The sequence below is a fragment of the Marmota flaviventris genome, chromosome 16, assembly GCF_047511675.1.
Source record: "Marmota flaviventris isolate mMarFla1 chromosome 16, mMarFla1.hap1, whole genome shotgun sequence".
NCBI classification, from domain to species: Eukaryota; Metazoa; Chordata; class Mammalia; order Rodentia; family Sciuridae; genus Marmota; species Marmota flaviventris.
In genome coordinates, this window is record NC_092513.1 from 55,132,568 (window position 1) to 55,145,806 (window position 13,239).

Consider the following 13,239-nt stretch of genomic DNA (forward strand, 5'->3'; position numbering starts at 1 on the left):
GAACCCAGTGCCTCACACATGCTAGGCAAGTGCTCTACCACTAAGCCCCAGCCCCAGCCCCAGCCAATTTCTTTTTTTTTAATCAGCCATGCTAAATCCTTTAAGAAAAGTAGAGAAGATATGGGGTCAGCTTCTTCCATAATATCATACCAGTCAAAGGCTTTCCCCGGATCCTTGCTTCTCTCACATTTGAGAAGAAGGGAAAAATGTATTTAAAAATATATCTCTTTATATTCAAAACCTGCCTGTAGTCTAGTCTGCATTCTATAGCAAGAAATCCACCAGCAGACCACAACCTCTTTTCCAATGCTCGTCCTACTTGCAGATCAGCAGAGGTTTGGTTCTTCATCATTGCTTAGTTTAAAAAGAACAAAGTTCGTGATGGATTTTAACAGTTTTGCTATCATGAGTTTTGACACCATCTACCAAGAACTAATTGAGTGGGAAGTCATGACAGGTACGCATTTATTTAATATAAACACATCAGCAATATACCCTTGGCAGTGGGGTTATATTGGAAACGATGTATTGCAAAATCACCACAAAATAAACACATTTAGCCATAAATGGCAAATACATAAAAAGTTGAAACGTGTGGCTTATACAAACGACAGAACAAGAGCCTTAGAAAATTCAGTGTCAAGCTCGTGGGCTATTTTCAAACTGCTTTGTCATAAAGAACTATTATTAAAAATGGTATAAACAGGCTGCTGGGCTAGCTCAGTTGGGAAAGCATGAGACTCTGAAAAATGGTATAAACCTGAAGAAATTCCACGGGAAAGGTCTAAATGACACCTTGATCAGTGACCAAAGGGATCACTCATTTGCATCTAGAACCAGAACTACCCCCCGACACACACACACACACAGAGCAGGTTTAACTCAAAGCAAACGTGCACAGGGCCCATGCAAACAGGCAATAGATACTAAAGATATTTTCCAACCAAATAATTTCACTTAGCAATTTTCTTCTTTCACAAAGAGAGAAATCAAAACTGAAACATTCATTTCAGGACTCACCCACATTATCCACGTCCCAACGCCCAAAGATAACAATTTTCCCAGATGATGGGCAGATCCATGGTCCATGTTCCAAGAGGCAGTGAGACAGGAGCGTGTGCAAAAAAAAAAAAAAAAGAGAGAGAGAGAAGAAAAAAATGGTTTAGGAATAGTTCAACAAGTGGTAGCAATGCATATCACAGTGAGCACGATCATTTCAGTTCCCTCGTTTCTGGAAATCATCCTACTGCCAAGACATTGTGGGTTAAGGAGAAAGTTACTGTCAAAAAACAAGGTCCGAAGGGATCACTCATTAGCATTTTTCATTTAACAGCTGCAAATACAATACATGCCCAAATGATTGAACGTGCAATAGATGTTTCCAGAAAGATAAGAGGGAAGAGTTGTATGAACATATAGGGACATAAAAATAATTAAAGCAAGTCTAGACTAGATTGGGGAGAATCTGCTGCAAGGTAAAGAGTTAGACGGAGCTCATATCATAATTAGAAAACTCAGTACAATGACTTACACCTTTCAACAAGCATTGGACTAAAATGATTCCAATTATAGACTCTCAAAGAATATAAATTATAGCCCAGTTCGTATGTGCTACAGGCTGAGCCACACAATAGAATCTGAATTTTTCAAAGAAACAAGTTATTATGACTCTTTTTTTTTTTTAAGGAGACAAAGGAAATAAATTAACATGACATTCAATTTTCTAAGATACATTGTTTTTCAATCCCACAAGCCATGATAATTGCTCTACTTGGGAAGAAATTTCACAGCCTAAAATCATATAAAACATATTTTCAAGTAGATGGAACTCCCCAAACTGAGGCTTCATGTAAGACAGCTCTTCTGTCACAAGCTTTCCACAGGAGACATCACCTTGGAAAGCCAGACTTTGCTCAGTTCATAGTAGAGGAATTCTGTGATTCTCAGCCTCCTGGACCTTGGTCTTACAGACATAAACTATTAATCAGTTCTATCCAAAGCTGCTGTCAACTGAAAGGAAACAAAAGCAGGGTCTCAAAGAGACATGGGTATACGCATGTTCATAGAAGCATCATTCACAACTGTCAAAAGGCAGAAACAAAATAGGATGTGTATACACAATGGAATACTATGTAGCCTTAAAAAGGAAGGAAAGATGACACATTCCAAAACATGGATGGACCTTGAAGACATTATGCTGAGTGAAATACGCCAGATACAAACTGATAACTACTGTACGACACCACTTCTATGAGATTTGTAGTCAGACTCACAGAGAAAGTAGATTAGCGATTGTCAGAAGAAGATGGGGGTGGGGGAGGGACTGGGAGTTGTTTAATGGGTATAGAGTTTCATTTTTGCAGGATAAAAAGAGTTATAGATGTCAGCTACACAATAATGAAAATGCATAGAACACTACTGAACACTACTGAACTGTACGCACAGAGATGGTGAAGACGGTAAGTTTTGTGTCATGTGTATTTTACCCCAATTAAAATGAAAAACAGCTACTGTCAAAATGGTTCTTGGAATTCTTTGGCTACCCTGTGTAGACTTGATCTTCAAAGGAAAGAATTAATAAGAGTCTATGTCAACACTTATTGTAAAGTGTTAAAAGACGGCAATTTGTAATAGAACAAAAAAGGAGCCTAGCACTAATTCAAAAAATGTGGCTTTACTCTCAGCAGATGGTGGGAAGAGAACAGTCACTTAACATGCGCTGGGAGAAATCATGACAAACCTGCCCACAAAGACCAGAGCCCGAGCCGGCTGTCAGCACCCCTTCCTTGGCCCTTACAGAACACAGGAGCCAACCTCTGCTCGGGCATCCGTGTCCTATCCAGGGGCACCTTCAAAAGTACCGATGCAAGGGCTTCCTAATGTCCTTTAGAGACTTTTAAAGTTTAATACCTTGGGTTTGCATTGCAGTTTCTTTCTTAATCCACCCTCCTTCATCCTGGAAATAAATGGTGGGATTTCCTCTACCTGTACCTAAGTAAACTTCACACAGAGCACAGTTGATCGTCTCTCATACACTAACTTTATTTGCTAAAAAAAAGAAAAAAAAAAACCAGAAAATGGAATATACTGGTGCGTACATGAGAAACTATCATCAAATAAGCTTCATTATCTGCTTCAAACACTTTCTGGGCTCATTTCACAGTGAGCTGATCTCTCAGAGAGAGGAGTCAGCTTGCCTAGGGAATGCTGAGGGAGCATGAAGTGTGGGCTCAGGTGTCCTTTAAGGAACTGGGGTGACTTTGAGGAGGCCACTACACATCTCTTTTTCCTTGGATGAAAAAGGAGAACGATAGGTCAGCTGGATTTGGCACAGACTCATGGTAGAGGGCAGATGAGATGGCGCCTGTAGAAAGCCTCTGAGAAACAGTGCACCATCAATGCCGGGGGACAGCGGAATGTCCTCCTTGTGGTCTGCCACTTAGCAGAGACGTAGTTCTTTCCCAGGAAATGAGGAACATCCAATTTAGCCAGCAAGTGCTGTAGCTTCAACTTGGCATCCTTGCTCTGGCTTTGTGGTTTAAATGTGTCCCCCAAGAGTTTCATGGGTTAAAGTTTAATCCCTATTACATGGTCTTAAGGTAGAAACAATCTGACTCTAGTTTTTAAAGGTGGGTTCTTTGGGAAGTAATTAGAATTAGATTAGGTCATTGGTTTGCAGTTCCCACGACTGAATACTGGTGGCTCTATAAGAAGAGAGAGAAAGACCAGAAGACACACACATGTGCTCCCTGTCTCTTGTCATGAGATGCCCTTCACCTTGGGACTTTGCCTGGGAACTCTGTCTGATATGGACATTCCTCAGCAAGAAGCTATCACTTAGAAACTGACCCTTGAACCTACTGAACTGTGAGCTAAAACTTCTCTTTTTAAAACAAAGTTACCTAGCTTCTGGTATTTTGTCATAGTAACGAAAAGCCAACTAATAACAGACCTTATTTCCTATCTTTCCTGTCAACCTATTGACCAGTTTCCATCCAAATAAAGGCCAATGTGTCTATGGTAGTATTTCTTCAAGCAGGGTGCAGGGCCTGGGAAGTCCCTAAGATGCTTTTAGGGAGCCCATTAAATCAAAACTCTTTTCTTGGTCATTCTTAGACATTAATTGCTTTTCACTTTCATTCTCTCACGAGTGTACTGTGGAAAGTTCTAGAAGCTACAATAGTGTGCGACATTTCATTTTCCATTTCTTATGCTGAAACAGCCATTAGAGACTCTCTTCTGTTAAGCTGCATACAAACTAGATTTGCAGAGCCATTCTTTACCCTAAGTTATTTCTGCTTTGGAAAACATAGTTAACATATTTCATTGAAATATTTGTGTTAACATGGAATGGATTTGTTATTGCTATGCTTAAGTAAATGAAAAATGAATATTTTTAAAAGTTCTCCATTGTGATTCCTAATTCAGTTAACATCAGTAGATATAATCTGCACAAAGAAGAGTTGTTTTCAGTCTTCAGTGATCTTTCAGAATATAAAGAGTTCCTGAGGGGGAAAAAAAAGGTTGAGTACTGCTGGTCTGGAATGAATAACAGAAGGGCAAATGACACAAGAAGAAGCTGCAGAGGGTCAAGCACGGTGGTCCCCACCACTGATCCCAGCTATTCCAGAGGCTGAGGCAGGAGGATTCTAAGATAGAGGTCGGCCTGAGCAACTTAGTGAGAGCTGGCTCAAAAAATAAAAAGGGCTGGGTAATGTAGCTCAGTGGTGGGCGCCCCTGACTTCTATCCCCAGTTCTACAAATAAACAAAATAAAATAAATACAAGAGGCTGCAGAGGTAGGCAGGAGCAGAGGCGCAGATCATGAAGACCTCAATGGCCATGTGAAGAGCAACGTCAGAACAGTTTGGCTACAGTTACAGTCCTATTCTCTGTGTGTAAGAGTTGTATATGATCATCACTCGTTCAACTCACTGTTCCACCATTTTGATTCATAAATCTCCATCACCCTATAATGAACCTGAAGGCGGCTTTCAAAAAGAATAACTTCCCCTTCGTGATCACATGCATATTTGAATTGTGCTGACCTTTAGAACTCAACTTTTTGATTAACTTGTGGAAAGTGTCTATAGAGGAGCTCACTTCTGTTTCTTGATACCTCCACATTCAAATGGGGCCTGGACTAAGGTCATGGCTCCTGTCCTGGGGATTCTCCATGGAACAGGAGGAAGTGCAGCCAGGCTAATGGGTACTTTACAAAAGGTGGCCTTTTCTCCCTCAGAAAGCCCCTCTCTGCTGCGTAGAGGTGCCCACTGTTTCCCTCTTGGGCTCTCTTGTCCCTGTGCCCTCAGAAGTTGTTGCAGGCTCTATCCATTCTCAAGTCCCTTGTCTACTCCCCTCATTCTGAGGAAGAAAAAAAAAAAACCTCTCACTTCTGGCTTCCTTAGGAAGCCAACAGCAAGAAATTCTGGAGTTAATATTAATGCACAATGATTACAAAATATATGACTTGTAACTTTAGTGTTGGCAAGATAAAAAATAGTCTATCTTTTTAAAAAAAAAAATATTTTTTTAGTTGTAGATGGACACAATACCTTTTATTTATTTATTTATTTATTTATTTATTTTTGGTATTGGGGATTGAATTCAGGGGCACTTGACCACTGAGCCACATCTCCAGCCCTGTTTTGTATTTTATTTAGAGACAGAGTCTCACTGAGTTGCTTAGCACCTTGCTTTTGCTGAGGTTGGCTTTGAACTCTCACTGAGTTGCTTAGCACCTTGCTTTTGCTGAGGTTGGCTTTGAACTCTCATTGAGTTGCTTAGCACCTTGCTTTTGCTGAGGTTGGCTTTGAACTCTCGATCCTCCTGCCTCAGCCTCCCAAGCCGCTGGAATTACAGGTGTGTGCCACCACACCCGGCTTTATTTTTTTTATGTAGTGCTGAGTTTGAACACAGTGCCTTCCACGAGGGAGACAAGCACTCTACACTGAGCTACAACCCCAGCCCAGAATAAATTAATAGGCAGTTTCCAGGAATACATAACACCTGAAAGTGTGATTCTGATTTAAATAACAAGAAAAGAGTTGCATGTTGGTAAAGCCAGTTAAGAGAAAAATCTATAGCCATGTCAGGATCAGGATATGTGTAGCCAGGAAACAGGCTAAAAACTTTTTATCAAAGTACATTCTTCAGACATTCCCATCAGCACATAACTAACTGAAGGAAGAGGTTATACCTTAAAACAGTTGAGAAGGTGTCATAAGCAGACTGAAATGGTATTATCATTTAAATATTGAATGTCTCCCACAGGTTCATGTAGGAAAGGTTTTGACCACAGGGTGGCGCTATTGAGAGCTGATGGAACATTCATTTAGTCAATGGGTGCTGACCCTTGAAGAACATTGTGGGACCCCTGCCCCGCCTCCACTCCCTCCTTTCTCTCTTTTGCTTCTTGGCCAGGAGGTGAGTAGCTTTGTACCCCTGCACACTCCTGTCATGGTGTGCTGCTTCACCAGGGTCCTAAAAGCAATGGGGTCAACTGATCATGGACTGAAACCCACAACACTATCAGCCAGAATAAACCTTTTCCCCTTAAAAATTAAGTGTCTCAGATATTTTGTTTTAATATTGGAAAGATGACTTATGGCTGTTTAAAAGACATTTCTTGATGTATCTGTGCAGAATTCCTATGTTGGGCAATAGACATATCTTTACGAGATAATGCCCAGTTGGTTTTCAATATTATAATATCAATTTACTTGCTAACCATTTAGAGCTGTGTAAGATTTGATACTTTTCATAAAATTCTCTTTTGAAACCCCTCATTATCACAGTTTATGTTGTGGTAATTGGTGTTTATGTACTGGGTCTCCCTGTACAATGAGAAGCACCACATTTTCTTCACGTGTACATTCCCACGGCCTACATTGGCACCTTGCTTGTGAAAGATGGTAAATGAATATCAAATTGAAAGAAAGACTACAACCTGTACTTAATTGGGGTTATAAGGCATTCTGATGTTTTCATGCAAATAGCACAGAAGGATTAGGGGTTAGCAATCCTTTCTGCAAATAAAATTGATTCCATCGGATTGCTTTCCACCTATTGCTTAGAGCAATCAGAACTAAGAAAAAGAATAGTTTTATTTGAGAAAGAGAGATGGTAATAAATGTAAAGCAAGGAATATTTTGGGGGAAGTAAAAAAAAAAAAAAAACCTGACTATGAGCCCAAAAGTGTGACTTGGGATAGTATATAGAAATGACAGCCTGCAGAAAATCAGCACTGAGGACAGATGAGGGATTCAGAAAGGAAGCTACAAAGCAAGGTATACTCATCCACAGACTCCCACCTTAGGCAATCCATTTGGGGAAGCACCATCTAACTTCCTGTCCCAAGGACCCACAGCTGATACTCATAGTTACAAAATTTGCTCATAACAGATTGAATCATTGTCTGGGCTAGCCTGGAAATCCAACTATAATTTTTAACATCTTCTCTCAGGGCAAAGAATTCAAAATGCTGAACAACTACTTATAAATGCACTTTTGGAAAAATGACTCATCTATAAAATAGGGAATGCCTATATTCAGAAAGTAGGTCTCTGCCTTTTATCACTCTAGGCTTTTCACCCCAAAGGCTAAAAAAGCCAGAGGCTGAAGCAAAGAAGCATTTCTAAGCTCTTAAAAAACAAAATGCACACCATCCATTAAACTACTCTTTGATCATGGCTTGTCTTCTGCTTTGAAAAATACTCAGAAAAGGAGTGCCAAAACCTCCCAAAATATGGAGGAAATGCATGTACTCCTTATGGAGAAAATGCAAAAAGTTTCAAAAAGACCACGGGCTAAAGAATGGGGAGACTGTGTCAGCAGCAACACCCAACCTATGACTAAAAGGTATGCACAACAGAATCCATTTCTCCCCGTGTGAATGAAGTGGGAAAATAAAAGGCTTCTAAACATTTGAAGGTCATTGACCTTGTATTCCCCACAAGTCTTTGATGCTGGCTCTCTCATATCATGTGCAAATGGATACTTTAGTAGGTCAATGCCAATAAACCAAATCCCTAAATTTAGTGTGTATCTCTGTGAACAGAGAACACTAACAAAATGTGGTGAAGAGCTATACCATAAATCTCAAGCAAGTAATCCCACACAGATAAACTTAGTTGTCTCTGTAAAAACAACAACAACAACAACAAAAGCCCATTCAACCATGGAGAAAATAACATGTTTAAAATAGAGCTCAGTGTTTTTAGCACTGCTAGAACATTCATGCTTACAGACAGCCAGTTTGGTGTTGAAAGTGTAATCAAACTGCTTGCTTACTACAGAGAGAGTTCAATAAAGACAGAGAAGTTTAAAGTACTACTCAGCCATTAAAACTCTTTTGAAAATGTAAGAATTATTATGTGCTCTGACTTTCATCCTGCAACATCATGCTAAATTAAGTTGGCAGCATGATTCGCATTTAGTGAGCATTTATGATGTGCTACATGTAAAAGAACAACTCCATGCACAGCCAGCTATTGGTTATTAAGAAAGGTTTTGGAAGAGGGGGGTAGAGGCTAGGTTGATGTTGAGAAGCCATGGGCAGAAAAAAAGAGAAGGAGCATATTTATTTGACTCATTAATTTTCTGTGAACACCATGCAAGTTTCTCTATGGATCCCAGATTTATTGTACACTCTCATTCAGTCAACCACCGACCTGTGGAGTCTGATGTTAAGGAACTACTTCTTTTTATGTTGTTGTTTTAATCCTCAAGTCTTCTCCTTTGTCTTGCTAAAATTATACTTCCAGTCAGAGTCATAAGTTTTGGGGTCAGATACTTTTTCCTATATCAACTCATTTCCAGGCAGTGAGTTCTATGCAAAGCCACTGAAGGGTTAGCCTAGCTGCTCCTTGAAGCATTACATAAGCAGCTCACAGTGAGAGCCAGGCAGGAATGCGCCACTCGCTACCTTCCAGAGGGGCTTCCAGGACTTTTATCTTTCTCTAGACTAACAGCTAGTCAGATGTAACAAGCACTCCCTTTCCTTATGCCAAATGGGGGCCAGGAAAAAGTATGTTGAGGGTCCCATGCTATATATCAGCCACATATTCATCATTTTAATTTATTTTAATGGGAGTCACCTAGATAAATCCTCTTGCCATGCTTCGAAAAAATTACACTGAATCCCTTTGAATTCCTCCAAATCCATAGGATGAGAAAAAAGGAGCGGAAAAATCACAAAAGGAGGTCCCAGATCATATGTCAAACAGTGCAGACTCTGAGTCAGTTTAGAAAAACAATAGATTAATGATCAACAGTCAGGTCCATGGGATCAATATCCAGAGAACAAAAATGAAATTGCCTGTGATTATTAGAAAAATAATACTATGGTTGCTATTATTAAGAAGGACTTAGAATTTTTTTATATAGCGACACCTATGTCAAATGATACTTTCATTTCCCCATGTCAAAACTATGTTTCAACAACACTGTGCAGTAAAAGCATTGGGAAGTTGAAGCTGTTATCAGGTTTAAAAAACAAAAGGTTTTGAATCTGTGATGATGCTTCAGGATTACAGATTTGGAAGCTGAAGCAGCTGTAACTCCATCATAAAGATGAATAAACTATCATCCAGGGAAATTAAGTGATAATGAACTCATAATCTGGAAAACAACATCACCGCTTATTTTTCCTGAAACACACTTGGTTATCTTCTAACTGGATCCTACGGAGACCAAACCTACGCTTCAAATTCAAGGTAGAACAAGCTGAAAGGAAAACATACACTCACATATTAAAAGTATAAAACAAAGCATCACGATCCGGCTTCATGTAGTGCAAAGGTTGGCAACCAGGTCACACACACACACACACTTAAGCAAACTCACTGTTGAATTACCAGCTTCATCTTAATCTACACAGTTTTTCAAAGGAAGCAAACAGCTAAGAATAGCACAAATTATTCATCCTTTATAAATACAATGCTGATGATGTTGTAACTTGATAATATTCCCCAGGATTCAGACATTTTGTGAGAGAAAATTATCTCAGCCATCTGAGATAATAACCTCTTAAAGGTTAAGAGATTATTATGATATGATCCAGGCATTGTAGTGCACACCTATAATCCTAGTGACTCTGGAGGCTGAGGCAGGAGGATCTAAAGTTCAAAGCCAGACTCAGCATCTTAGAAAGGCCTTAAGCAACTCAGCGAAACTCTGTCTCAAAATAAAAAATGAAAAGGGCTGGGGATGTGACTCAGTGGTTAAGTGTCCTGGGTTCAATCCCTGGTATGAAAAAAAAAAATCCATTTTTAGATCTGGTTATTCCAATGGCTAACCACTAGAGAAAAGGTTAGGAGTCTCCCTGAAAAGAACCCAGGTCAAGAGAAGAGTCCAGGCACAAACTTGGGCTGCTGGTGGTTGTGGGATGCAATGCTCAGTGCCCCGGAGGCTCTCTGTTACTGTCCTCTAACCCTTCACACTTTCCCCACCAACAATCAGAGTAACCTGTCAATGCCTGACTTTCCCAGATTACACTTCCACATAAATTCTTGCATGATACTTCATGGCTGGTTTGGCTAATTCCAAAGTTTCTCACACTTACAAGTTGAGTACATTAGTTTAAGCATTTACAAGTGCCAGCTGGACCTCATGAGGTCCCAGGGACGAGTGATCCAGAAACTCTACTACATCTGGACCTCAGAGAAGCAGGGGACACACCATCTCTTGCCAAGTCTGGTGTCTGCTGGGTGCAGCCACAATGAATTTAGTGGCATCAATTGATTCCTTTGGACTCTTTGATGTCAGATGTCACTTCATTGGCCAGAATAGGAGCTAGAGCAAAAAATGGCAGGATCTCTCTGTCACAGAGAGGGTTCAGTTTCACAACCAGGGGAGACAGCCTCAGGGATTCCTAAACACAGCTGGGGTAATCTGACTATGGTTAAAATTACCATCATTGTAAGCAGTGACAGAGTCAAAGAAATACAGTTGCATTACAGTTATTAAACTGTTATGGCTTGGGAAACATGGATACTTTAGTAGGTCAATGCCAATAAACCAAACCATTTGTATCCACTATAAAATAAAAGTGCTCTTTTAAAAAAACAGGCCGGCTCTGTCCATTAGAAAACATGAAAGGGCAGCAGTTTTACCTAATTATTTTCATAATTAAATGATTGGTGTAGCTCATTTTAAGATCAAGGAGTATAAATTAATTTGTCACAGGTTACTTTAGCACCAACAGAGCTAAATACCTATGAGGCCCATTACTTCTCCCATTTGAATAATGCAGATACAGCGGGGGTGGATCAACAAAATAATATTTTGTTTTTGAAATCACACATGTTTTGCAGTAAGATTATCAGGTTTAATCCTCCTAATTGCATTTTGCTTTGGCTATTATTATATCCTTAAAAATAACTGGAAAGGGGCAAAGGGAAAATTATAGTAAATACACTCAGGGCTAAAGTTTATTTAAAAAAAGATTAAAAAGTAAATAAATATAATCAGGACTAAAAGCTCAAAACACAAATATTGAAAGTAAAAGTTGATTTGGTAAATGTAGATTTTCATGCTGAATAAAATACATCACATGATACCAAAGAATGGATATATTGTTTGAGCACTTAATATGCTAGTCATTTTATGGTATTATTTTTATTTCTTACAACAACTCTGCAAAGTCAATGTTACTAAACTAGTTTTGCAGAAAAAATTAAGGCTAAAAAAAAAACTTAGGTGATTTGTCCCCAGATATTTAGCTAGTATCTACTGATACCGTAAATGCACTGAGGCGAGTCTAGTAGTCAGTATGCATCCCAAAGTACTGTACATGATAGTAAAATCAGCTTTTTCATTTTTTGCTGCATCACCATATTTATTCTGCTCTTTAAGATTTGCAGGCTGGATGCAGGTGGTACTGACTTAGGATTTTTTTTTTTTTTTTAACTTTATAATGGTGCAAGAATGATAAGCATTCAGCAGGAACCGTGTACTTTGGATTTGGATTTTTTTCCAGGTCAGTGATAAGAAGTATGATCTTCTCTCCAGATGCTGGGCAGGGACAGTGACCACCTCCCAGTCAACCACCCAGTATACTGTGTTGCTAAGCTCTGACGCTCCAGAGGTTAGGTATATTCAATGGCAGAATGTAACCACATGGTAAGTCAAGGAACACCTGCATTTTCAAACATCATCTTACCCAAATTCGACCTGAAAAAAAAAAAAAAAAAGGGCACCCAGGATTCAGGGAAACAACTATTTTAGGTGGAATTCAAATGCATCTTAATCTGTGTTAGCAATTGCTTTAAAATCAGACTTCTAGCTTATCCAAATGATCTCTGCCTACAGACTTCTGATCTCATTATTTAGCTCTGTGAAATTTTATGACTACCAGAGGGTAAAAATAAGTTCTTTTAAACATTGAAAGGTAAACGCAAGTCACTGATTAAACATTTTCTTGTTTAAATTATTTCTTGTGAATGTTCCACGATGTACTTTCACAAAATTGTTGCAGGGACAGAGAGATTTGTATGGCATCTTTAAAAACGGTTAGACTAGTAACTCATAGTTTGTCATTTGTAAAGTGCATCTCAAATGTGATGCCATACCTTTCTTGTCATCCTCTGGGTGGAGTAGGGACTCCTGTTACTTCCAGTTAACAATGAGAAAGCTGAACCTAGGAGAGGTTGAATAAGTCTGCAGATCCGCTGAGTACCTGTGGCTACATATTTACACTGTGAACAGCCAACACCTTTCCCATTTTGCTACAATTATGTAAACTCCATAAATAACCAAGAGTCAAATTTAATGCACATAGATACATCAGCTTTTATTTCTTATAGTTGATCTCTCATCTTCCAGAAGGGGTTTGAGTATATAATGCCAACATTATAGTAAGGCCTATTCCCCTACTATTCAAAACCTCAGTATTTGATCATGCCTGTTTTGTCTTGTTTCTATTTGCTCACTCCTTGTGAGCAATGGATTATTTATTACTATTTGATGAGGGTGAATTTATCCTCTCAAGTTTGAAGGCCTGTGTACTTAAGACTGTTTGGGAAATATTTTGTTCCTGAAATGTGGAAGCTGGTGATATTTTTATAATAAATTTTTCTTCGCCTGATCTCAGACATTTAATATGTGTGTAAGATATGGCTTCACCCTTTCATTCTTTAAAAAAATACAGAATCACAAGAATGCTCACTTTATAAGAATATGAATAAAAAATTTATGTAGGTCTGGAGTTGTGGCTCAGTGGTGGAGTGCTCGCCTAGCA